Source organism: Peromyscus eremicus, chromosome 7, assembly GCF_949786415.1.
Source record: "Peromyscus eremicus chromosome 7, PerEre_H2_v1, whole genome shotgun sequence".
Taxonomy (NCBI): Eukaryota; Metazoa; Chordata; class Mammalia; order Rodentia; family Cricetidae; genus Peromyscus; species Peromyscus eremicus.
In genome coordinates, this window is record NC_081422.1 from 28,083,480 (window position 1) to 28,105,951 (window position 22,472).

A 22,472-nucleotide genomic window follows, 5' to 3' on the forward strand; every position below is an offset into this window, starting at 1 on the left:
GAGAGAGAGAGAGAGAGAGAGAGAGAGAGAGAGAGAGAGATATCTGTGGTGATATCTCCTTTAATATTCAATGGGTGGGTTATGGGGCTACAGGTCTGTTAAAGAGTTTTTATTCCTTGCTTTTTCAAGAGGTACTGAGGACTGTAAAAGCAATCAGTCCGGAAGGGGGTGCATTGCTAACACTGAACAGTTCTTGTGTTTCTCTGCCCAGTGCTTGAACTGAAACTCTAGGTACGAAGGAGGAGGGATTGAGACACGACCTCACAGTCAGGATGTTGCTGCTCTCTTGTCCCGGAGGGCCATCCCTACGTCTGCCAAAGGGAACAATTTAGCAGGAGAATTTACGTCAAAGGGAGGTTCTAATGTGAATGTCTTGTCTGTCCATTTCCCTGCCTGTATTATTTTGAATGCACCTCGAGAAAGAACGTGGAATTCAAAGCTGTTCAAAAATCAGAATATTTTTTCAGTATGTGATTAATAAATTTCTGAAACTGTGTGAGCAAAAAGTGTCACCTATGCATTAACTGGGACAGGATGATTGAGGACAATCTTCTCGCCAAGATAGACTTTCTCCTGGAGGGGGGTGGGACAGGCAGGAAGGAGGCAAACTGCGAACATTTGCTGTCTAGACTTCCTAGTAGGAAATGAGCTAGGCAGCAGACACGCCCCTTCTGGTCCAGCTACAGCACATCTCTCCAGCATGAATCTTGGCATAGAGAAAGACAGTCACAAACCCTTGTTAATAGGGATAGCTTTGTTTTTCTAGGTTAGGGGTTGAGTTTGTACAGACCCACACACACACAAACTTTGTCATGGTCCTGACCAGTGGAAACTGATGGGGTTAAGGTTGCACACCTTGTCAGCGGCCACAATGGGGAATACATCTGGCCCACACTGAAGGCTGCCTTGTGCTTGTAAATCTTTGAATCCAGAACATGATTTGCTGACCAAACTAAAAGAAATTAGATATCACAAACCCAAGGGAGCTGGAATTCTCTGCTGGCCCATGGACAGGAGACCTTACCACTCTGCAGCTCCATGTAAACCAGCAGGAATGGTATTCGTTAAGGTCGTACACTCAGAGCATACTGCCCTCTTCTCTTCTGTTCCCTGGTAGTGTGCTTGAGGACCGCTGGAAGTGCTTAGGAGCAGGCCATCTCCCTTTGAGTGGGAAGGGAGTTGAGCAATGTGACTCTTCCCGATTGGTATGTTTCTGCGTTGCTTCTAAACTCTGCACTTGGAGTCTCCTTTGTAATACTACAAAATCACTAGACCCTTTACATACATCCCATAAAGTTCTTAGGAAGTAGGGACCTGGGGCAGGCAACTCTTGAGAGTTCTCAGGGGTGCTTGGAACTCAAAACCAGAACTAAAAACCTTGGGCACTGGAGAAAGAGTGGTAACAAGGGCACAAAGATCAGTGAGGAAGGAAAACGGATGGGAAGCCGAAGGCATCAGAAGGCCTCCTGGGTTGTAGGTGAATGCCAAAGTGAAAGGACTGCTCTTTGTTCCATCACAGAAAGCCCTTTCCCAGTAGGACCTACCTGACCACCTTGGAACTGCTATTGCTTATTACTATGTGGTCTTACTATATTTACTGTTTATCCATTTCAAAAGAAGTGCTATATTTCTTTAAGAAAAACTACACCCTATGGTACACTGTTATAGTCAAACTTTTCCTTGGTGCTGATCTCTCTTGGCTTGCCTGATTTAATCTCTGTTGCTATAGGGATATCGACATGGAGAGTTGGATCCCATATGAACCTTCCTAGTCAATATTTAGAGTGAAGGTTTGGGAGGTTAAAGGGCAGAAAGAAAAGATTCCCCCCCACCTCCAGTCATAATGAGATGATCAGAGTGTCATCTCCACCACTGAAGATAGATATTAAGAATAAACTTGCTGGGTTCTCGGCAGGAAGGCTTGGGCTGCATCCTTTACGGAGGTTTTTCTTAAACTTAAAAACGAGTCTTCAACAATGCTTCTGTGACTGGTATGGAGACTCATCCCTTTTCTAGAACAAACAATAGGAAAAGTTCTAAAGGCAAGGATGTAAATGAACCCTAGGCCCCGCCCCTGGACCGTTGCTGTCTGCCATTACAGGAAGTGTGTGTCAATCAAAGCCTGACAGGGGAGATAGAACATTTTATTTTGGAAGCCAGAAGTTTAAGAACAATGACTGGAATTTCCTCTTTCTGTCCAGCAAGGGCTGCATGTCACTGTGGAGATAAAAGTCCAGGGGTAAGGAATAAAGGTTATCGGGAACTGCGCAACACAGAGTCATGTGGGGGACATTCAGGAGGAGGGTTCTGGGAGGAAATCTATTTCAATGTCTGTCATTAAGTTTCCATTAAAAGAACATTCGGTTAGGAATTCAAAAATAATTTAATCTCTCCAGCCAGATGCACACAGCTGGACTCTTGGAGAGGAGCCCTGCAGGAGGGGATTTGTACACACACTGGGCTAGGAACGAGCATGAGCCTCCAACCAGCCTACCTTTGAAAGCTCAGGACCTTCTAGACACAAGCACCCTTTAGGCAGCGAGAAACCCAGCATAGAGACAATTACCAAGTGCTTACTTGCCTTAGGTTCTGCTTTAAGTGTTAAACGCATCTCCCCCTTTTAACTTTCACAACAACCTTGTGAGGTGAGGACTATTATTATGCTTATGTTTCACGTGAGGCAGTTGAAATAAGGATCTTGCCCAGCATCAATAGCTAACAAAGAGAAGTGAGAGTCAGACCCAGTCCATCTACCTGGACAGCCCATACGTTTATTAATTCATCCCCTCTGAATTCTGAGCTAGATCTACTGCCCTCCGAGAAAACTCACAGGGCCATCAGGTGTGGGCCTGGAGCCCACAGTGGGTGCATGACCTTTGCCTGGTTGCACACTGTGGGAGAAGTGACTCCAGGCTAGCAGATGCGAGGGCCCCTGACCAGGCTTAACATGTATTCCTAGTTTATGGTTTGTCTTTTTCTGAGGCTCTGGGTACTGCGCTGAGTGGAACTTCAGAACTACTGAAGGTGTCCTGTAGATTGGTCTAGCTTGCCAGTGCATATTGCGCAACCAATTGCAGATATATATATATAATATATTCATACACACATATATTTAACACTTATGTGCACTGAATACATACCACACTGCAAGTGCTAGGCCTTATGCTTATGCTATAGACACATATAATTAAAAACTATGTAACATTTTATTCCATTCTCCAAGGCAGAGACAGATACTATTCCCATTCTAACCAAAAGAGAAAAGAAGTCTTGGTTAGGTTTAGAGATCAGGGTCTATGTTCTCCATCACTTCTGTATTTCTAGCACTAATATAGTCCAGTATACCATCAATAATTTTTTAATGAATTAAGGGTTAGCATGGCTAAGTGAATTTGGTCTCTTACTCATCAACAAATTTTTGTTCAAACTATACCATCTATTAGAGGAGGGGCCTTGACAAACAGCTTAACTCACGAACCTCAGGGCCCTTAGTTCTTTTTTTTTTTTAAAGAACTTTTGAAATAGGGTTGGGGAAGGGTTGAAGAAAATAATAGATGAAAATTTCCTTTGTAGAAAGAACAGTGATTAACCTGTCAACATGGGGCAAGAATGATAGAGTTGAACTCCAAGGGCCGTAGGAAGGGACACTGGTCATGGCACAGACCTCACACTGATACTACACGGGAATGGGAATCAGGACACTGGGCTCTGACTTTTTATTTTAAACCTACAGATGCTTAGTTGGAGCTCATTGTGAGCCAGGAACTGGGGTGCCATAATGGGAAAGCTGGGATCTTGCTCATGTTGACCAAGGGTCCAGGGCTTAGCCAGCCTTGGAAGGCCACTGGTGAATTGCAGAACTGCTAATACTGGATAAAATGTTTTTTTGTCACATTCAATATGCAACAGTTAAAAAAATGATGCAGGTCATATGTTAACAGTAATCTGACTGAAGACCTTCTATATTATTTACCCTCCATCCTTCGAGGGATACAAAGTCAGTGAGTTTCCTTAAGGTCACTTTTTTTCCCCTCAATGTTATTCTTCAACAGCTTGACCTATTGAATTTCTTACTTTTCTTGTTGAATTCAATAATTGGTGTTTGCATTTGTCTGTTTTTTTTTCTTTTTTGCTGTACTGGGACTCAAATACTGAACTACATCCCAGCCCTGACTGTTTTCTTTGAATGATTATATAAGGAATTCATATGATTCTGATGTCACAGAACAGGACTTAGAAACACATTTGCACCCTCCTGCCCTGTGCTCTGTCCCCTCCTTCTGTAAAGCTAACCACTGCTAATATTTTTAACCTGCTGCCCTTCATTTTCAGAAAGTCTTATTTGTAACTGATAAACAATAATTGTATACATTTATGGGGAACAATGTGGTATTTTGATGCCTGTGAATACTGTGGAATGATCAAATCAAGCTACACATTGAACAGCCATCATCTCCAATATTTATCATTTCTTTCTTTTTTTTCTTTTCTACCCTCTCCTCTCCCCCTGTTTTTTTTTTTTTTTTTACAGAGTCTGTGTATTCCTGGCTATCCTGCAACTTACTATGTAGACCAGGCTGGCCTTGGATTCACAGAGATCTGTGTGCCTCTGCCTCTGAGTTCTGGGGTTAAGACATTTGCCATCACAACCAGCTCAGTATTATGATGTATTTGTGATGAGAACCTTTCCAATTCTCTGTTTTAAATATCTTGTAATGTGCAGCGTGTCATTCCTGGCAGTCACCATGCTGGGAAGCAGGTCACTACGTGGTTTCCTGTTGGGAAATATAAGCAATACATATGCTTTTACACGCCACTTCTTTCACAGTGGGCAGCATTATAAGAACCCTGTCCTTCAGTAGACTTTGTCACTTAACAGTACTTTCTTAAGATCACTATATAGAGATACTTGCTGAGAGTACCAACATCTGTGGGACCTCCCTCTGATGTTTCTTCATGCCACTTTCCAGTAGCTGCTAGGACCTGGCCTTGCTGTTGTGGACCTAGGAGACTGTGAACGTGGCTGCCTGTGTCTCTGAAAGCCTGTTCCTTTTGCAGGGTGTCTGCAAGGCTTACTCTACCCACCCACTCTAAGATGAAGTTGAGCTCTTAGAATTAGTGTTCTTTGTTCACCAGTGTGAAATAACCTGTCTGGGACTAGCAGCCTTTCAACTTTCAAATCTGGACAGGTTAGAAAGTTAGGACAGGGATCTCCACTCCTGTAGAGAGGCATGGCCTGGGAGAGGGGGATTCAATTTCCATGGTACTTTTGGTAACTACCTTTTGATTAGGTTCATAAAGTGTTTAGGGTATCCACTACTGTAAAATTTCATGCATGAGTACATTATAATTAAAATCAATGAAACTGATGAAATGAATAAATGTTAAAAATGAAGTATAAGAAAATGCTGAGTGAGCATTTCTCCCTGGGAAGAGGAAATAGAATAGATTCTGAGGGTGGACTGGGGGCTGGTAGAGACAGGAGGGGAAGGGATCAGGTGATGGTGGGGGGATGGAGGGAGAAAGTGAGCAAGAGACAGTTGGAATTAGGGGTCATTTTGGGGGGGGTACAGTGTGGAAACCTAGCACAGTAGAAACTTCCTGGTATCTATGAGGGTGACCCTAGTGAGGACTCCTAGTAATGGAGGATATGGAGTCTGAACTGGCCATCTCTTGTAGCCAGACAAGTCTCCCGGTGCTGGGTTATACTCGATTGAGTTGTTGACCAAGAAGTTCCTGTGGAGATCCCTAAACAGCTCAGGCTGATGCTAGGACAGAAGGTCACTTTCTGAAAACTGACAGCAGGCCCCATTGCTAAGAACAACTTCCACACAACTCACTGAATGTAGAGAGGTTGAGCTGGGGCAGGCATGGAGCCTTCACCCCTACAGTCTAATCTCTTCAGTGAGAGAAGGTATGGAAAGAGAAACCTGGACACCAACCATGCCACAGAACCCTCCACCTATAATCTGTCCTGCCTGCAAGATGTGCTGGGGCAATGGTGGCCCAGAACTTGTGGGAGGGCCAACCAACGTCTAGTTTAATTGGAGGCCCAGGCCATGGGAAGGAGCCCATGCCCTACACTGCCTGGATGGCCAGGAAGCAGAGACTGAATAGCCCAGAGACCTAGGGTAGAACCAAACACAACTGGAAACAAAAGAAAACACTCCAAAAAACAATGAAATGATTCCTAATGCTATTCTGCTACACTCATAGACTAGTGCCTTGTCAGCAGATGGGAGCGGGTGCAGAGACCCACAGGCCAGACATTATGTGGAGAGAGTATAAATTGGAGGTCTCCATTGGGTCCCTCCCCTTGGAGATGGGAAACCCTGAGGAAGAGAGGGAGAAAAGACTGTAGGAGTCTTTGCAAAGAACCTGGTACAGACCCCTGCAGGCCCCGAGCTTGCCCCCTCAGTCTCTCTGAGCCCAGGTGTGCCCTGCTTAGTTGATACAGTGAGCCACGTCCTCCTGGTGTCCTCCATGCCCTCTGACTCCTAAAGTCTTTCCTCCCTGTCTTCCTCAGGGTTTCCCATCTCCAAGGGGAGGGACCCAATGGAGACCTCCAATTTATACTCTCTCCACATAATGTCTGGCCTGTGGGTCTCTGCACCTCCAAAGCATATACCCCACACCATGCTCCTGACCCCCTTGACCTGAGCCCTCTTCCATGCCTTAAATTTCATCTCCTTTGCTTTGTTCCAATGCTCACCTCCCTCCCATGGCTGCTTCATCGCTGCTCTTGGCACCGGAAACCCAGAAGCTCAGCAGTGAACGAGAGCTGAACATACCCTCATCTTACGCTGTTAATTTACAGATGGGGAAACCAAGGACCCCAGCGAAAGCTTTTCTGCTGACTGGCCCCACACTCCAGACGTTGCCCAGGCGCCTGGGGAGTAAGGACAGGAAATATTGTTGAGCCAAGTGGAGGGGAAGGGAAAAGGAAGGAAGGGAGCCCACTAGGAGGCAAACATAGGCAAGTTGGCACTCTCCGTGAAGTGTGCTCAATGGCCAGCAGGTGGTGCTATGTACTTCCAGATCCCAAATGGAAGCCTGTCCTGGTTGACGTTGTAGCCATACCCAGAAAGCACTTTCATAGCCATCTTAAAAATTACAGTATTTAATAGGAAGACACACATATGTGAGGCCTATCATTGTTGGGCTAACAAAATGAAAAAATCTCACAAAACTAGCTTGTGGTGTAAACGTAGAAATGCTGCAATCTACTAAGGGTATCTGAGATCCTGTATGCTTCACATGCTGCCTTACAAGGCTGAAATACTACTACTATACCACCCATCTTACAAGTGGGAAACGGAGGCCCAGAGGGGTAAAAATACCAACAAATTCACAATCCAGGTGTGTCTAGGCAGGTATGTCTCTATGTGTGAAACATTTATGTGGGGTTTATTATTGGTAGACACTGCTTTGCAAGTATTTTCTCATTTAATCCCTTGTAACAACTGTAGGAGACAGAACAACCCCTCAGGTACAAGCACAGGCAGCCTATGTTAAAACCCAAGGGCGTTCCTTCCTAAGCAGCAGGCAATCCCCACTGCCTGGGAGCTTGCATTTGAATCCTGACATCCAGTGGCTTCCAGTTTGGTGAGTCACTGATCCTCTTGAGGGTGGAGATCTTTCATCAGCAAGATGATGATAATAAAAAGAGCCACACACAGTTGTGGGAACACTGAAAAACATCTGTGAAAACAGTGCTAATTATACAGTGAGAGTCTGTGGTGCGGGATTATCATTACCACAGACAAATAACTTCATTCACATAACGAGGTTTCTTCCAGCAGTACCTGTAGCAATGAGGACCCAACTGTACCACAGCCAGGATGCAAGCAATGCAGCACACACCAAACAGGGTGAAATGCTACCCATTTCCCATACATATTTGGATACTGAGCAAAGTTCTAGAGACACAGAAAACAAACACAATGAGAATCCATAGACCAGGCCAGCTGACGGGAACATGCTTCTCAGAGGTGGAGTTAGCTGGAGGGTGGTTGCTCTGAGGAGAGAGAACCTCCTGGGGAGATGTGAAGAGGAAGCCTGAGCTACAGGTGGGAGGTAAGTGATGGGCAACAGGAGGAGATGAAGTCAAGGATCAAGAGAGCGAGGTGTTCCAGAAAAGAAGACACATGCAAAGTCCAGAATGTGAGACTACAGCGTACCACAAACCGTGTTTTAAAACCTTGTGGATACAAGGCTGTAGGCCCAGCCACTTAGAAGGCCAAAAGAGGAGGAGGACGTGAACCTAGGAGTTCAAGACCAACCTGGACATTATAGTAAGACCTTCATCAAAAATACAAAAAGGAATGATTTTATGTGATGTCTTCAAAATGTCAAGTGAAAGAAATAGAAACTAAAAATTATAAACCTTTTTACTTCTGTTTTATATTGACATTTGGAATATTTGGGGAGTATAGCTTGCTTATGTATATGTATATCTACAAATAAATGTATTTGTATGAAGTATGACTCTGAAGTAGCAACAAACACATTCATTTGCTCGCTCACTCATTCACTCACACAGTGTGTTTTGGGAGCCGGTGGTTCTGGGAATAGCTAAGACTAGAGGAAGACAGCTATGAAGAAGGTAATCATAAGCCCCGTGTTCAGGGACGTACTTTGTAGAAGATGGACCACAGAAGGCTATCAATCGTATGTTTCTCAATTGTCATTGTTATTAAGGATTTCCAATAGTGGTACAACCATCAGGAAATCTGAAAGGCGTGATGAGACAGAGGTCAACTCAGTTCAGAGGTGGGGGTGCTACCAAGAACTGCTCTCAACAGCAGACGACACGGCCAGGAATGTCTTCTTCAGCCAAGCAATGGCATTCCTGGAGGGAAGAAGAGGTTTGTAACTTGTAGACGAGCAAGGAGGCACCAAGCCTGTAACACAAAGCCACAGAAGCTGTGGAGTCCTCTCACCCTGCCTCTCCAACTTCCAACACCTCTGCTCCCACCCCTCACCTCGACACCTGTGGTTCACACCATCTCTTGGGTTGCCTCTCTTCTCTCCGACTACTCCCAGAATCTCTCTGAATCAGACCTCTCTGGCTCTCTGTATCACACACCCTTGCAGTCTTCAGCCTTCCACCCTTGGCCAGACAACTCTCTCTGGCTGCCAGATGGGGGCTCCCAGAACCTTTCCTGCAGCTTGCTGATGGCCCCATACCCGCCCCCCTCCCCCCACTCCCCTGTCGCTCCTTCGGCGTCCTGACCCCAATGACACCGGCAGCGCTCTTGGAGTCAGGTAAAAGAGCTCTCAGAGCTTGGGGAGCGCCCCTCAGACAGTGATGTCGGCTCTGCCCTAGGCAGAAGGCAGGGGAAATGCAGATAGGAGGACCTCAGGGAGGTTTCAGCTGTCTCCTGAACTGACCTCCAAATCTCACCCCGAATTAACATCCTTTCGAGAAAACTCCATCCTCACTGCCAGCTCGCGTGGGACTCACTCCGAAGCGAGGCTCCTGTGGCCCCAGCCGGCCAACCCCACACCCCCGGATCTCCTCCACGGGCCTTGCCCCACCCCCACCGCAGCCCCGAGCTGCCCCCCTAGCTGCCCCTGTGCCGTCGTCCCCGAAGCCCCCGAAGCCCCGGCGCCCCGGGCAGCGCCCTGACCCCGGGTAGAGGAGGCGGGCGGGCCGCTGGGTCCAGCGAGCCGGCTCCGGCAGTCTGCGCGCCGCGCTCCAAGGCAGCGGGGTGAATGGACGGCATCCAGCCCGGCCGGCAATTTGAAAATAAAAATAAAACAGAGGGAAAAGAAATAAATACTAAGGAGTGCGCCAGAAAGCCAAAACAAATACAATGGCGCGGGCTTCGGGGCCGGGCGTGGGAGGCTGGGGGGCCTTTGTGCTCCTGCCCCCGCTCCTCACTCCTAATTGAAGAAACACAATCCCCGGCCGCCGACCCGCGGGCCGACAGGGCAGTGCCGACGGCCGCAGCCCCGCCCCCGCCCGCAACAGGGGCCGGCTTGTTCTTTGTGCTGGCAAATATTTATTTTGGTTCGAGTGGCCCCCTTTCCACAAAGACCACCTGGTTGTAATCAATAACACCTATTTTCAGATAATCTGCTGCTCTCTAGGAGAGCCCAAGAACTCACCCAAACAGAGCCCTTTTTAAAGGGCATTTTAAATGGGCTGGATTCACGGAGGGCTGCAGCAGGGACCCGGGTAGGGGCGGCAGGGAGTCGGGACCTGGGTGGTCAGGAGGGAGCCGGGCTCCGGGCCCCGTCAGGTGGGGCAGTTCCGACCTCAAGGGGGTGCTGCTTGATGGAGGGGCTGGGGCCTTCCAGGAACCTTTTACAAAAGAAACAACTGGAAGCCTTTGTTTTGGCAGACCAAATGTTGCTGCAAAGGTAGCTTCTAGAAAAATCCAAAGCAGCCATTTCTGTTCTCCAAAACAGCATCTGTGCTCCCCGAGGAAGAACTGAGCTACCCAGGAGTCTCGTCTAGGAGCTATGGGGCTTCCCCTATTAGAGAGCCATTAATTTGGAGGTTGAGACTGAAGGAAACTTTCAAGGCAGAGTTCAAGACTAGCAAGACCTGTCTCAAAACAAGAACAAGGTTAACAAAAAGAATGCTTATCCACAATTACAGAGGGCCAGCCTCTTGGGCTGCAGAAGGGAAGAGAACAGACAACACCCAGCTCCTGTGGAGCTCAGGAGCGACAGACAGAGGATAAAGGACTGAGGGGGTAAAATCCTAGTGTGTGACCCTGCTTTGAAAACTGTGAAGTACTGTGGGTGAGAACAGCTCCCCTTCTGGGTACTTGTTTTCTGTAGAGCGGACCTCAAAGGAGGTGCTCACAGGTAGAGCAGGGCAGAAAGGGGCAGAAAGGGGCAGAAAGGGGCAGAAAGGGGCAGAAAGGGCTGCTCAGCTCAAATATCCCAGAGGGTGCAGCCACAGGCCAAGTCCACCCACTCATGTCCTCTCAGAGCTTCGGAGCCTTCAGCTATGGAAAACACTACCTTACGGGTTGTTTTAAGGATTAACTGAAAATCAACAGCACATTGCTCTCCTCCACCCTCCAAATGGCACATTGTACTCTAGACCTGGTGGTGATGTGTAGTTGTTTTGTAAAAGGTGACATTTGTAGACTTTCCAAAACTTAATTTGCTATTTTGGGGTGAAGCGTAGAGACCAAATACCTTTCAGAAGCTGGGATACTCATGAGAGATGTTGTACTGGGTCATTCCATCCAATGTGCAGGCTGGCGGTCAGGATGCTTGCCATATCCACAGCTCCATTTGGGGAGAAACCCTGGCTATTCTTTCAAGGTTCTTGTCTATCAAGGATGGTGTGTGTGTGTGTGTGTGTGTGTGTGTGTGTGTGTGTGTAGGCCAGAGGTCAACCTCAGACGTCATTCCCTAGGAGCTGCCATCTTGTTTTTTGAAATAGGTTCTCCCATTTGGTCTGGTACTCACATGGGCTGGACTAACTAACCACTGAGCTCCAGAGATCGTCCTGTCTTCTTCTTCTTCTTCCCAATTTTTGGATTACAAGTGTGAGCTACCATGCCCATCTTTTATGAGTGTGTGCTGGTGACCAAAGTCAGCCCCATTAGGCTTGCAAAGCCAGCATTTTACTACTGAGCTCTCTCTTCCCCAGCCATACCAAGGAAGGTTTCCAACACATTCTCAGTTCTTCACAAAGCTTGAGATGTCTGGTAACAGATGTTCTTTGTCCCTATGTGGTCAAGTTGGCCGGGTGGGAGATAGTCAAAGAGAGGCATGGACTTCGCACAGCAGTGGTTAAGAACTCAGCAGATAAAACTAATTCTAGACTGCCCCCTGCCTTATCCCGTAATCCACACCTCCATGCTGCTCTGTATCCTCCGAGATGGCCGGAAAGGAGACGGGGCTGATTTACTTACTGTTTGTGTGGCTTAGGCCAGGCTGGGGTTGACTCTATGTCACCGTTCTTCGACAAGTAGGCAGTGTTCTCCCTCTGGTGAGATGTCCCAGGGATTGCTTCTCAGCGCTGCATCAGTAGAAAGATTAAACATGGATGCAGCTGACACAGTGGGGGTTCATGGCCCCCAAAAGATCATGATAAGAAAGGGGTGACAGACAGGAAGCAGGGTGGTGTGTTGGAATTTGGGGTAATTGAATTTGCTGTGCAGCCAGTAGTTATGACTTGGGTCATCCTTTGGTTATAAATCCACCAAGACCAGGAAATTCCATAGTTAGGCCAATCTTTCTGTTTTTCTCAGAGATCTGGGTGGTAAGGATTTAGTGAGACTTCAGTTCAATTCCTTCATCTTTAGGCTATATATTTCCCCTGGACAGTGAACAGACCCTCACGCGTAAGGGACACTTGTCCATCTGTTCCGATTACCCCAAATGCTGAAAGTGGAATAGCCCCTTCTCCCCAGGGACCTCTTGCATATGTTACAAGGTGGTGGCTTTAACTCATTTTCTCTCCATTATGTTTGGATCCATGCCACTCATAATTAGCTGCCAATCATCTGGGTAACTGATCTCTTGAAGACTAGGTACTTCTTGTAGAGCAAGATTTAACCTACACATACATGTATGCAAATAGGATTTTTACAGCATACTAGAGTTTTTGGGAAACTACAGATGCTCAATAGAGCCTATTTGGAATTAACCAGGCCTCTCCTCTGCAGAGGAAAGGGGACTAGATCTTGAGGCAATGAAGATCTGCTCAGTACAGGGCAGCCTGCGGGAACCACTTGTGTCTTGGCAGTGTAGCTCATTGTGGGATGGAAACACCTGGCTTACCCTCTCCTTTATTTGTTTCCGTTTACCTATGAGGGCTTTGGCCACAATCGATACTACAGCAATCGCTCAACTGAGCCTCTGAAAAATTGGATTCAGTTTGGCGTCCTGAATTCTAGATGAGAATCATTACTTTGTAAAGATCTGGTGAAAGAACTGGCTGAGAATCTTCTAGAAATTGTCCAATGAATATAGCTATGCAGAAACTAGTGACAAGTCCACATTGCTTCTCTGTGCACTATCCCTATGGATATCCTGCATTCCCCGCAGCTCAGAGTTCTCAGAGGAATGTCTGACATAAATTGGTTTCCCGATGGTTGTATGTTCTATTATGCTATTCTTCTAAATGACAAACCTTTACATTATGCAGAAAGTAGTGTGATAAGTTTATGTTGTGGGGGAAAAAAGACAGAGAAAGAGCAGAGGAAGGTGAAACTGTCAGGAAAAGCGGAGGTGTCTGGGATGTATTGCTAGGATATATGTGATGCTTGATTAAACATTTCTAGAAACCAGGGGCTCTGGGCAGTATAATAATCAGTGGGGAAAGAAATACTGCATCTACTGGGGAAAACAGTTAACACCAAGGAAGGGTTTGGTAACAGCTGCTAGCAAATTACAACAGTGGTCTAGTCTAATGCTTTGGCCATATCGTTTTATTCCTCGGTACATCTTTAGTGTTAGCAGGAACGGAACAGAACCGACACTCCATTTCGTCTCTCAGCTGGGCCTTGGACCCTTTCTGTCTGGCAGGTGCAATTTGATAAACAACAGACACGAACGGGGGTGGGAGGGCTTCCATAAGCCAGGCACACAGCCAGACGTAGTCCCTGCCCTTTTCCCCCTTATTGTCCAGTGGAGGACATAAGCTTTCCAGCACAAAGAACTCATGCTTTCACAGTGCTCGGTCCTTGTATTGCTCCACAATCAAAAGTGATTCAAAAGCCATGTATCCCTTACTCCAGTCTCTATCCAAGACAGTAACGTCATAACTCAGAACATTGCTTTTCCACATTTCCCAGCCCTACCCCCCCTCCACCTGTTTTCCCCTTTTCACTCCTGGAGAGAGAAATGTAAAAATTTGTCATCTAGAAAAAAATATAATGGAGTATAAGATCATTAGGAGAAAACCAATTTATAATTACTATTTCCCCTAGTTTTCTCCATTTCCAATATTTCCTAGCTCAGAAATTGCCCCCAAATGTGTGTAAATAAAGGCAGATAAAAGCCACAGATGAATACATCTCATTATCTATCCTGCCTCTTCAATCTCTTTGCCTCCTGAAACTGTAGGTGTGGCTTGCAGGGGCATAGAGCTGGGCTGGCGTGAGGATTAGTGTTCAGCAGAGTAAGAAGAGCTGTGGTAGTGTGGTGTGTATGGGAGTCAGGGTTCCATCAAGGCAGGGTGAAAACATGTCCTTGTGGAGAGGTAACCCAGCATGGGGTGCTAACGTTGAACTGGCTGAAGATGGCACCCACGCCCTGGGATAGGACAAGAGGAGGTTCGTGAAGTGAACCTCAACAGGAGAGGAACCTGCCACATGTGGGTAGGGAGGGTCCAGAGAGGAAAGATTGGTTATTGGCAGGGCACTGGTAAGGAAGTATACTCAATATGCTTATTGAAACTCACCATTCTCATTACAAATATGGAAAGAAAGAACCTAGAGGAATCCTGTGGTGCTGCATTGGAAATGTGTGCATTTAAATGAACTCAAGATTTTTAATGTTGGCAGAGATAAATATGGAGTGTATACATATTTGTATATGAATGTACATTCATAAACATGGGAATGTATATATACACACAGAGTAAGTTCATATTATATGTATGCATATGCATATAATGCCTAGTGCTGTCTACCGGGAAGGCTTGGAGATCGGGTCACTGTTTAACAGTGGGCACACTTAGTACCCAGGTACTGGCTTTGAAAAATCCTTTCCCACTAAAAAGAATCTTGGACTTAGGGACTGGAAGCCTAAATGTATTTTTGAAGGAAGAAGTAAGGAAATCAGCAAAGATTGATGGGTGTGTTTCAGTCAAAATTGAAACCCACCTGAATGGCTTCCTATTGGGACAAAATACTCATCAAACTAATGAAAAGAACATATCCCGGTCTCGCAACAGAATTGGAAAATATTAGTCTTTAGAGTCATATTTTCAGGTACACATTAAAATACACATACATGAATGAACGAATGCATTAGAATTTGATGGTGTGGAGATATTCCCATAATTCCATAGGGGAACATCTGCACAAAATGCTAATTGCAAAAGGAAAAAGTATAAATTTTCAGAAAAGCCTGGAAAACACCATCTCTTCAACAAACCAATTAAGTGAACCCCAGCAATAGCAAATACATTGAGAGTGTGTACGTCCCAATAGGCTGCCAGGGGAAGAGCCTAGTAATGACTTCTGTGATATGGCTCACAGGGAAGCCAGGCCTAGATCAAATCATGAGCACACACCAGAAAACCAAACCCTGGGGTCATTCTCCAACATAACCAGCTCATGATATTCTAAATTGTCAAGGTTCTGAAAGTCAGAGGAAGACTGGGCATTCCAAGTGCCACCCATGATTCTGAGTGGTCCTTTCTTCTGTTACAACAGATGATAATGGGCTGGCCTGGTGGTACAGGTCTGTTAGTTCTTGTTACTATGGAAACTGAGGCAAGAGGATCATAAGGACTAACTTGGCTACAAAGTGAGTTTAAGACCAGCCTGGGCAACTAGATGAAGCCTTGCCTCAAAAGAAAAGTAAGCAGTGGTCTGAAGATAGCCCAGAGTAGAGAGCTTGCCTAGAGGGTGTGAGACATAGTTGCTTCATTTCAGTTCCAAGATTCAGAAAAAAAACAGAGGCAGAGAGAAAAGTGATCACTGCCTGAGAGACATGGAAGGAACCTGTCCAGGTTAATTTTCTGGTTCTCTGGCCTGTAGTAGACTCTGTAGGTGGAGACTGATGCTTGGCAGAAATACACACTCTGATATCCAGAGCTGATGGAGCATTAGTCAGCAATGTCCTTTCTTTCTTTCTTTCTTTCTTTCTTTCTTTCTTTCTTTCTTTCTTTCTTTCTTTCTTTCTTTCTTTCTTTCTTTCTTTCTGTCTCTTTCTTCTTTTTTTATTTTTTTTATTTTTATTTTTTTATTTTTTTTTGGTTTTTCGAGACAGGGTTTCTCTGTGTAGGTTTGCGCCTCCCCTGGAACTCACTTGGTAGCCCAGGCTGGCCTCGAACTCACAGAGATCCACCTGGCTCTGCCTCCCGAGTGCTGGGACTAAAGGTGTGTGCCACCACCGCCCGGCCTCTTCTTTTTTTAAAAAGATTTATTTATTTATTTGTTATGTATACAGTGTTCTGCCTGCATATGTCCCTGCAGGCCAGAAGAGGGCACCAGATCTCAATACGGATGGATGGTTGTGAGCCACCATGTGGGTGCTGGGAACAGAACTTAGGTCCTCTGGAAGAACAGCCAGTGCTCTTAACCCCCGAGCCTCCTCTCCAGCCCCAGCAATGTCCTTTCAAACAGCTTAAGAAAAGATGTTTATTTGTATTGTAGTAACTGTTTTGTAAGTTTGTGGTGACCTCAAGATTTATAATTTTTGCTTTTGTGTATGTGAGTGTTACATATCCTGGTGAGTGTGGTATACATAAACTTGTGTATGCAGGAGCAGGCTAGTGCACATATTCTCAAGGACAAAGAAGGTTAACAGGTGTCCTGTTCTATTGCTCACCATCTTATTCCATCAAGACAAGGTCTCCTATTGAACCTGGAGCTAGGCTCGCAGCCAGCAAGCCACAGGGATCCTGTTGTCTCACCCCACCACATAATGTTGATTACAAATGTATACACAACCGAGATCCCAACCTAGGTCCTCTCACCCTGGCATGTGGTCTTATCTACCAAGTTATCTCTCCTGCCTCTAATTTTTTAAATCTAAAAATAATTATAATGTGCAATAATATAGCATAGTTCTGTTTAACTGTGTGTGTGTGTGTGTGTGTGTGTGTGTGTGTGTGTGAGAGAGAGAGAGAGAGAGAGAGAGAGAGAGAGAGAGAGAGAGAGAGACAGGTTGATGTCATGTCTTTCTCCCTTATTGTATAAGTTTTTGAGACTGGGTCTCTTCACTGAACTGCAAACTCACTGACTGGCCAGAGAACTCCAGAGATCTGCCTCTCTCAGCTCCACCATTGCTAAAGTTACAGATACACTTATCAAGCTTGGCTTAGGTGGGTTCTAGGGATTAGAACGCACTTCCTCCCATGTGCCTGGAAAGTCCTTTACCCACTGAACCAACATCTCAGCTCCTGATTTAACTCATTATATTAGAGGGACCAGAACCAGCCATGTTTAAAGTTTTGACACCCGTGCGATATTTTGGCATTTCTGTAGTTCTTTTAAACAGAGAACATTTTATTACATGCTCTTACCTCACTTCTTCGATATCTTTGGATGGTACTGAGGTGGTCCTTGTTTTACACAGGAGGAAGTCAACCTCATAGACATGAATCATAACACGGGGAGGCACGGAAGGGATTCATGACTGGTCTTTCTGACTGTGGACCTGTTCTTGCTTCACTCCCCATATGCTTAGTGACCAGTTGCTGTGAGCCACTGCCACCATGGTGACAGACAACATAGATGTCCCACCTTCCATCAAGCCTCTGAGGGTCTTTAGGTCTGTGAAAATGTTGGGCCCCAACTTACCGAGGCATAAAATCCCAGCTACCGACTTCTATTTCTTATCTGATATTTCTGACAGGGTGTGTGTTTAGCATCCCTTTAGATCAAGCTTCTTTCTTTGCAGTGTCTGCAGCTTTTTGCATGTCCTGCTGACTTGAGGTGAACACACAGAACCAAGGAAGGACAAGCACCCACGTAGGGCACCGTGAGGCTGAGGATGGCGAAAATGTAAATGCCTTCTGGAAAATCCAATCTACTCCCACTTTTCACTCATTTGGAAAAGGCCTTTCTGACCGCAGAATAAAAATCTGTACTGTACTGAGTTTCCAGACGGAGTGGCCTCCAGCTACTATAGTCTTAATAACTGCCCTTGAAAAGCCTAGCAGGTGACACTGGCCACATACACAACACACAACACACAACACACACACACACACACACACACACACACACACACTCACACTCACTCACTCACGCTTCCTGCTCAGCGCTTTGTACTGGACTTCCAGGTTGTTCTCTGATGCCTCACAGGGTCACTGGCAGGAGATGTTACTCAGCTCCCTAGTCAGTAGATATTGATAATTTGCCTACTAGGGGAAAGGGCCACTCTCATTTAAACTCCCCAAATTACCTCTCTCCTCCTCCTAAGAAAACACATGCATTAGCTCAGCTAAAATCCCGAAGGTTAATCTAGCAATCGTAGGTAAGTGAGTGCTCTCAGTGGAAACTTTGTTTTCCCCTAGAGCTTTTAAGCTAAGTGTAAATTGACTACGTGCTTAGGAATTTACCAGCTCAGACAGACTGAAACAATTAGACAGGAGGCCAAGTAAGAGTGAGAGAGGGAGACAGACCCCAGGCATGAGCCCACATTCCTTTCAAAAGCGTCCCTTCATACTCTTTCTCATTTGGCTGAAGCCCTAGAGGTTCCCTGGCTGACCCACTTCCTCTCAGGAGCCGTCATCCTCTGAGGGAGCCTGGGATTTGTAGTCTTCAAATCAGCTGACCTTTCATAATCCTTAAAGGGACTATGACTGAAGGCAGGCAGTATCAATTTCAGTAGCTTTCCAGTGATGAAATGCTCCGTGTGTGTTTTCACAAATCACAAATTCCTTCTTGAATAAAAGCAAAGCCTCTGTGTGCTCACCAGAACCCTACTCCAGCCTCTCTCCAGAGTCCACACCTCCCCTCCCTAGTCCACACCTCCCGTCCCCGGTCCACACCTCCCCTCTCTAGTCCACACCTCCCCTCCCTAGTCCACACCTCCCGTCCCCAGTCCACACCTCCCCTCCCCAGTCCACACCTCCCCTCCCCAGTCCACACCTCCCCTCCCTAGTCCACACCTCCCCTGCCCAGTCCACACCTCCCCTCCCTAGTCCACACCTCCCCTGCCCAGTCCACACCTCCCCTCCCCAGTCCACACCTCCACACCTCCCCTCCCTGGTCCACACCTCCCCTCTCCAGTCCACACCTCCCCTCCCCGGTCCACACCTCCACACCTCCCCTCTCCAGTCCACACCTCCCCTCCCCGGTCCACACCTCCCCTCCCCGGTCCACACCTCCACACCTCCCCTCCCCGGTCCACACCTCCACACCTCCCCTCCCCGGTCCACACCTCCCCTCCCCAGTCCACACCTCCCCTCTCCAGTCCACACCTCCACACCTCCCCTCCCCGGTCCACACCTCCCCTCCCCGGCCCACACCTCCTCTCCCCGGTCCACACCTCCCCTCCCCAGCCCACACCTCCTCTCCCCGGTCCACACCTCCCCTCCCCGGTCCACACCTCCACACCTCCCCTCCCCGGTCCACACCTCCACACCTCCCCTCCCCGGTCCACACCTCCACACCTCCCCTCCCCGGTCCACAACTCCCCTCTCTGGTCCACACCTCCCCTCTCCAGTCCACACCTCCACACTTCCCCTCTCCTAGTCTCCACAGATACTCCACTTCTTTGCTGCTCTGAGACACAAGCCCCCACTGCTGCTAAGGTAGAGGAACGTCTGTAAAGAGGCAGACTATAACAAGGTGCAGGACGCTGGCTGGACAGGAGAGACCATGCTCACAGGCTGGCTCCCTAAGCACATTCTTCCAAAGGGTGCTTTTTCTAGCAGTTTTCAAAGCAACATGTTCGCATTATAGTTATTAATAAACAAACATGAAAGAAAGTAGTATGGAACAGCAAGACCTCAGAGCCCAGAACTTCTCACAGAAAACAGGCTGGAGAGATGGCAGCTCAACTGTTAAGGGCACTTCCTGCTCCTGCAGAGGACCAGGGTTCAGTTCCCAGCACCTACATGATGACTCATAACCAGCTATAACTCCAGTAACAGGGATCTAATTTCCCTCTTCTGACCTCCATGGGCATCAGGGAGTCACGTGGTACACATACATATATGCATGTAAAACACCCATATACATGAAATAAAATAAATAAATCTAGGTCGGGCGTGGTGGCGCACACCTTTAATCCCAGCACTGGGAGGCAGAGCCAGGCAGATCTCTGTGAGTTCGAGGTCAGCCTGGTCTACAGACTGAGCTCCAGGACAGGCACCAAAACTACACAGAGAAACTTTGTCTCGAAAAACAAAACAAAACAAAACAAAAAAGATAAATAAATCTAAAACAATTAAACAAATGAACAAACCAGCTTTACCTTGTAATTTGAGGAGTAATGGTTTCAGAAAGACCCAGAGATCCCCAAACCCCTGGATTCTCAAGTCCCTTACGTATGTGGTGATTGCATAGAATTTAGGCATGTCTTCCTATATATTTACGTTACTTTTACTGCTTAATGCAATGTAAAGATGGTTCAAGCAATCGTTACACTGTGTTGCTTAGGGAATAACGACAAGGAAAATGTCTGTACATGCTGAGTTCAGATGCAGCTTTTAAAGCCTGTTTTTGATTGCAGTGGTTTGAAAAATCATCACAAAAACCAGGCAATGGCGGCGCACACATTTAATCCCAACACTCGGGAGGCAGAGGCAGGCAGATCTCTGTGAGTTTGAGGCCAGCCTGGTCTACAGAGCGAGTTCCAGGAAAGACACAAAGCTACACAGAGAAACCCTGTCTCGGAAAAACAAAAACAAAACAAAACAAACAAACAAAAAATCATCACAGATGATACCTTGCTCTGGCAGTGACTTTGCTTGGGTTAAATGGATACTCTTTTCTTCCTTGGCATTCTGGATCCTTCTCTCTCACTTGGACTACAAATATTCTATCTGTGGAATGACACTTCATGTATTGCCAATGAACTAATCAAACATGTTACACCCACTCCCTAACTACATGCAGATATAGGTTAGATACAGCAATGATCACTTTAAATGTTCTTACATTTCTGGTGGTTTTTGAACACTGAAAATGTTTCACAGCAACATAGCAGAAATACAACTTCCTTTTGGTATCAACAATATTTTGGGACTAAAAAAATTAAAACTTCTGCTATACATTGAAAATGTATGACCCCCTTCCCCCTACAATTCATATGTGTTGAAACCTTAATCCCTCATTTGTGGCTATTTGGAGGTGGGCCTTTTGGGAGGTGACTAAGTCATAATGAGGAGCTCTCATGAAGAGGAGTAATACTCCATATAAAAGAGACTCCAGAGATCTGTTTGGTGCCTGGAACCATGTGTGTGAGAGCACAGTGAGAAGGTGCCCCCCCCCTGTGAATCAGGAACGGACAGTGAATTCTCCCTGACACCAAATCTAATGCACTTTGGTATTGGATTTCTAGCCTCTAGAACTGTGAATACTGTGTTTCTGTTTGCAAGTCACCCAGCCTGCAATTGTTTGTTGTAGCTTTTCAAGTGGACTAAGACATTCACCTGTTGTGAAGGGCTGTAGACAGGTTGGTAACTGAGATGGGAGTGAGGAGGATTATTTATAAACACACCTAGTTTTTCTCATTTCTTTTTCTATGCCTGGGCCATTAATGCCAAGTCTTCACTCTTTTCTCTGTTAGAAGGCACTAGGAAATTCATATATATATATATATATATATATATATATATATATATATATATACTTATTTCACTGTTTTTGTTTTGAATGTTGATAGCAGGAGTGATGCAATATTAAAAAAGAAAACAGAACATCAACTTTCATGAATTTTTATATCACCTTCTAAAATTTTGTCTTTTTGTTCATAACAAACAATTAATCTTATTTTTCCCTGGATAGCATGGAAGACAGATTATAGGACCATTTGAAGACATAAGAAAATCCATGGTCGCCCAAATCCCTTATTTAAAGGACATGCTATTTATGTGCATATCCTCCTAATATCCTTTAAATCATATCTAGATAGTATATAATACCAAATGCAAGGGTAACACTATTTAATTAGTTGTTGTAATACATTATTAGGTAAAAATGACAATAAAACTGTATATGTTCAGGAAAGATATAATTATTTATTTTTATTTATGTGTATGGATGTGTGTGTGTCTGTGTAAAGTGTATTGTGTGTGCAGGTGTCTGAGGAGGCCAGAAAAGGGCATCAGATTCCTGGGAGCTGGAATTATAGGCAGTTGTGAGTCCCCCAAAATGAGTGCTGGGCACCCAACCTGGGTCCTCTACAGGAACAGCAATTGCTCTTAACCTCTGGCTATGTCTCCACCCTACAATTTAAAATAGTTTCTGAATATTTTCAGTTATGGTTGGAGGAGTCTACAAATGTATATCTATGGTGTAACAGTTTGTCTATGCAGCATGCAAATCAGCATATATATATATATATACACACACACACATATATTGAGAATATATGCTTAATGTATTTTATAATGTAGGATGCAAGTATAAGAAGTTGGAAATCAGTGTTCAGAACTCATCTCGCTTCCTTCAGGTAGACCTACCTGGTCTAGAAGTTACTCTGTTCAGCTCAGTGAAGACCATAGGTGACAAGCTCCTTTAAGGAGTTTCTAGAGTTACTAATTCTGTGAGAGTCCTTGCAATAACAAGGGCTTTTTCTAGTTTTACTCATCTTGGTTATAAAACAGAGGAACAAGCTTCCTAACAATGAAGCCACCTGAAGCA

At 45.8% G+C, this 22,472-nt stretch overlaps 1 long non-coding RNA gene across 1 annotated transcript; it reads right to left on the reverse strand.

Annotated features, from left to right (window-relative positions):
* Positions 1–8,671: 8,671 nt before the first annotated feature.
* LOC131914143 (uncharacterized) lies at positions 8,672–17,349 on the reverse strand. Its single transcript, XR_009380080.1, has 3 exons — positions 17,177–17,349; positions 11,886–11,992; positions 8,672–8,851 (listed from the first exon to the last, which is right to left on the reverse strand). It is a non-coding gene; the product is annotated as an uncharacterized LOC131914143 (long non-coding RNA).
* Between the last annotated feature and the right edge of the window lie 5,123 nt (positions 17,350–22,472).